This window comes from Drosophila arizonae, chromosome 4, assembly GCF_054131065.1.
Source record: "Drosophila arizonae isolate 15081-1271.41 chromosome 4, UAZ_ARI_1.0, whole genome shotgun sequence".
Classification (NCBI taxonomy): Eukaryota; Metazoa; Arthropoda; class Insecta; order Diptera; family Drosophilidae; genus Drosophila; species Drosophila arizonae.
In genome coordinates, this window is record NC_142924.1 from 1,086,827 (window position 1) to 1,092,097 (window position 5,271).

Consider the following 5,271-nt stretch of genomic DNA (forward strand, 5'->3'; position numbering starts at 1 on the left):
CACGCCCGAAAGTGCAGACGGAATGATAAAAGCCCTCGCAATCCAGATATTGATCTTACGTCATTATTTATTTTAAATGAAATATTAAGGCTAATTTATCAAGTTGCTACAAAAAATATGTCATAAAGAGTTTTTATTTGCATAAATGAACGAATCTGGAAAAAGTGCTCTGAGAATGGGTTCAGGGTCAATAGAGAAGTCGAGCATCAAAGATGATGATTCTCAAGCAGGTGTACGATATTTTCTCTTTCATCTGTTTGAATGGCTTTCTATAGACTCTCTGTCTCTTTGTCTCTCCCTAACTCTTTCCTATACCCTATGTACGCCTATCCCTGACTCTATATCTCTCTTTCTCTCTGTGTTTTCATATAATCCTCTGTGTCTATATTACATAGACTATATATAGAAACCATCTCCATACCTATCCCAAGTTCGGTCACACTCTCTCTCTCTCTCTATCCCTCTCTGCCTATCTTCCTCTTTCTCTGCTCCCTACTCCAAAAGAACTCAGAGATTGTCCCACTGTCATAAACACTTTCAAATTCAAGCAAATTCATTTGCCATTCAAAAAAATCATTTTAGATAAAAGGCAATTCAAGCAATTCCAATAACAGCTGCTCTCCTGCCCTCTCCCTCTCTCGAAATGTGAATAAGCCGCAGTCGAGTTGTGGTCTAGCTTCAATCCTGCCACAATGATCAGCTGCAATTTGCCTCACGCGCAAAAGGATAATTCACATAAATTTTCATTAGCTGTTTTGGCCCACGCTAGAAATTGAAGCCGTAACATTATATGGCGAAGCGTGGGCATATAGCCAATACGGGCGTGTGGGAGTGTGGGCGTGTGGGCGTGGATGTGCGCGCAATAACATTTCGCACTCTTGGGGTTAAATGGGTTACGTTTCCATTGAGGAAGCCAAGTTGCATTGCATATATACAAACATACACACACATACACCCATATATACAGAGTCTGTACTATAACTATGTAGCGGCTACAGTTGGTATATATGCCAATGGCCTGCTCTATATAGGTGTATGTACCGTTACTCCACTATATAGCAGCATGTACTCTGCAATACATACACAAGTATATGCGAGAGCGTCCCGGCGTACAGTCGCTTCCAATTCCAGTTGCATCTCGTGACGCCACGTCCCATTTACGAGTAGATACGAGCACAGCCTCCCTCAATGCGGCTCCCCCTCCCCATCGCCAGCTTCGTGCTGCGCCCCTGGCAGCCAGTTAACCCACGAGCTGTTGGGCCAGCGCAAACGAGCTGTAGCTGAACCATGGCACAAAACATCTCGTAGCTACATTGTTGCAATAAAATATTTACAAGATACATTTGCTTTGTTCCATACCAAGTTCTTGCCACGGCATCTCCTCTGCGCCTTAGCCCCTGCCCCTGCCCCTGCCCACACTCCTGCCCAGCTCCAGCTGCTGCTGCTACGGCTGCTGCTGTTATGGAAATGCCGCACGTTCTTGCTATTTCCCACAGCTTCCACCCCCGGCCTGCACCTTGGCTGTACAGCTTATCCTGTTGCTGGCTGGCTGCTCAGCCAGCGCCGTGCAACACTCTGTTTGGCAATCCATGAAAGATTCTTTCTACATATTTTGCTTAAAATTCATGACCAAACAAAATCTCTATAAAACAATTCTCTAATAATTCAGTTCTATTTATGCCCGTCTAGGGCTTAGCTACCTACACCTTGAATATTTTATGAACCGAAAGCCTTGTAATACCAATATAATATTTGAGGCCAAGTTACGTTGGGCTTCAAGCCGAATTCTGATCCTCATTTTCCACAGCCCCAAGCACGGCCTAATATGCGTGAAGGCATGAATACAACAGGGGAATCCTAGATAATTAAAGTAGCATAGCCTTAATAGCAGTATATGCCAGTATAACAGCTCGATTGTATGCAAATAAGTGTTAAATAGTAGAACAGTAGAACAGTAAAGGTATAGAAGTGTGAATTAGTATAACAGTATATTAATATAACAGTATTACATAACAGTAATCACATAACTAAGTGGAATAGCAGTATATGCCAGTATAACAGCTCAATTGTATGCAAATAAGTGTTAAATAGTAGAACAGTAGAACAGTAAAGGTATAGAAGTGTGAATTAGTATAACAGTATATTAATATAACAGTATTACATAACAGTAATCACATAACTAAGTGGAATAATAAATCAGTTTAGTAGCCTATCCCTTTTCCAGTATACCAGTATGCCAGTATATGAGGCCTCCGGCACGTGTTTTCCTTTTTAGAGCTTAATTTGTAATTTTCTCATTTTTAGCCTTTTTTTACCTAGAAGGTTCAATTATAAATGAAATTCAATTGAGTAATTTTTACAGCGAATCATGTCAAATGTGACTCGTGGCTGGAATTCATTTCATTGGGAATTGCTGTCTGGCAGGAGCCGAGCTTAAATTAATTTGAATTCGAATCCTTTGAGCATAGAGGCTATGTTTTAACTTGAATTTCTTTCTCCACTTGCGATTCACTTTACGCGCAACTTAATTTTATTAACTGAAAACTGTCTCGCTCTGCCTCTGCCCCTATCTCTCTCTCTCTCTCTGTTTCTGTCTTTCTGTCTCTGTATTAATATATCTTGCTCCCACTCTCTCTCTCTATCTCTATCTCTCTGCCCTAGCTTACTCTCTCGCTTGCTTCCCTTTTCAATAGCCCATTACAACGCTCAGCTTTAGCATCATTCAATGCAAAATTCATTTACGTTGTCCTGTTTCAGTTTTACGTTACGCTACGCGTCCCATATACACACACCAACACACACACACACATACACTCACTATATAGCGTGTATATAGCTGCATCCATTTACCGTCATCGTCCATTTACGAGCGTTTTGTGACGTAACACGACGACGCCGACGTCGCCGCCGAGTGAGTGACGAATGTTTATCCTCTCGTTCAGGCCAGGTTAGCCCCCCCGCAGCTGCACACCTCAGCCTCATCACACCCTTAGTCCAACATCCAACGCCCACGCCCACGCCCACATAGCGTAAATCTTCGTGCAAGCGTAGTAACCTATATACGAGCGTTACGCTGCGACACGAGCCAATGTACACCCACGCCCCTAGATACATATATACGATATGTATAACTGTATGAGTGTGTGTGTGTGTGTCTGTCTGTGTGTGTGTATACTGTTGCCTGGCTCTCTGGCAACATCGTGTCATGGTTTTTTTCCATACGCCGAAGTTTTTGGCTTCGTGTCGTTTACGCCTGCTGATGCGGCCGCAAAAACAATGACGTCACAATGTGACCGATTGGCAGCGACACGCGCGTTGCAATTGCTATACGGCCCATATTACGTATACGCCATGCGTGTGTACGTGTATGTGTGTGTGTGTGTGTGTGTGCTTGTGCCATTTACAAGCATCGTTTAAGCGTTGTAATAAGCGTGTCTAGGTCTAGGCGACGCTCGGGCGTCACCGGCAAATTGGACGCGGCTGTAAACTGTAACCAATTTGGCCAAAACACGTGCCACACACACTTGGCCAAAACAGACACACACACACACAAGCATACACCTGCTGTCCATTACATTTCATTTCGCTAACAATCGCAGCATTTCACTGACGTCTAAGTTGGACCGTCACAGCAACAGCAACAACAACAACAACAACAACAATTCGATTTAGCTCATTTCACGTTGCCAAAGATCAAAATGTGACGAAAAGTTTTGGTCCAATTCAGAATGCGAATTGATCGACTGCAGGCAAATAGAAATCGGGTTAATAGGACAGCGGCAAATACAAATATTGTATATACATAGCTGTGTGTGTGTGTGTGTGTGTGTGTGTGTAGGTCATGGCAGTGACTGCCAATCTGTGTATATGTGAGTGTGTGTGCGTGCGTGGGCAGTACAGTTACGACAGCATTACATTTGCGTATCTGTTACAAGGATATCACAAGGAAATACGGAAAAAACTTGAGATAACAGAGCCGAAGGCTAGAGATAGAGACAAGGAGAAAGACAGTGGGTGGGCTACTAAGAGAGAGAAAGGGAGATAAAGCTAGATGATGAGATAGAAGAACAGAGAGAGAAAGAGAGAGAGAGAGATAGGGGAACAATAGTATTACCAAGAGTTACTGAGAGCCCGTAGAAAAATTATTAAAGCAAAATAAAAATATATTAAATATAAATAAGCTGAATCATTCAACATTTCCCTCAGTGATTCATAGTCTCGTTATTCAGCTATTCAGAAGAGTTTGTGAATAATTCAAGCTGTTTTTCACTAAGCGGAGCGGATGAACAGATGTTTGAGATTCTAAGGAAATGTATTCGAGGCATTCGGCCAAAGGTGTTTGATAACCAAACGCTTAAGCGCTAAATGAATCAGAGAAGTGTAATACAATACGGTGACAGGTGTTTTTCGCAAATGAACCAGTTGATAGCTGGAACTGGCGCACAGTAAGTGAGGGATGAACTTGGGTAGGGTTGACTTGGTTCAAAGTAATATTATAATAGCTGAGTTTCATATGAACAAGTTCAAGGCGGAACTAGTTTACATTAGAATAATTCTAGAGGCAGTTGAAAAGTAATTATCAACTTTAGCTATTGCGAATACACTACATTGGAACTGGTTCACAGTTATGCGAACTCATTAGGAAGGAACTAGTGTTAAGCTAACTGGAACTGGTCGCAGTAATATATTTTTTAAAGCTAACTTTTGTCCTTTCATCAATTTAGTCTTTTCTAGAAATTAAACTGGACTAAGATGAACTAGTCTAAAAGCAAGGTTTTCTGTAGCATCTGGAATATGTGTAGTGAAAAAGAAACGGTATATTCATGGGCATTTTCTTGCAGGTCGTGAAAAACTTGCATTCACTAGATATCCACAACGCATTTTCGTGCTTTAGTCGAGCTGAAGGTAACCCACCCACTCGCTGAGCCACTATTCATGGTTAGTTGTAGGCGTGGGTGGTTGGGTGGTTGGGCTGGGTATTTTGTTATTTTGGTCAGTGTGGTGTGCCCTTCGTGGCCATTAGTCAGCAGCAGCCTACGCAGGCCTCTAGACACCCTCTAGTTCGCCCCCAACCCCCTCTCCGCGATTCTCAGTCCTCCAGCTGCTGCTAGTGTCGCTGAGAACTGTTGCACTGTGCAATTGGTGTCTGGCTTTATTAGCAGTCTCTCAGCTGCCGTTGACGTCGTTGCTTTTACTGCTCAGCTAGTTGTTGTAGTTGTTGTTGTTGTTGCTGTTGTTGCTAAATGAACGATACATATTTAAGCAGCGGCT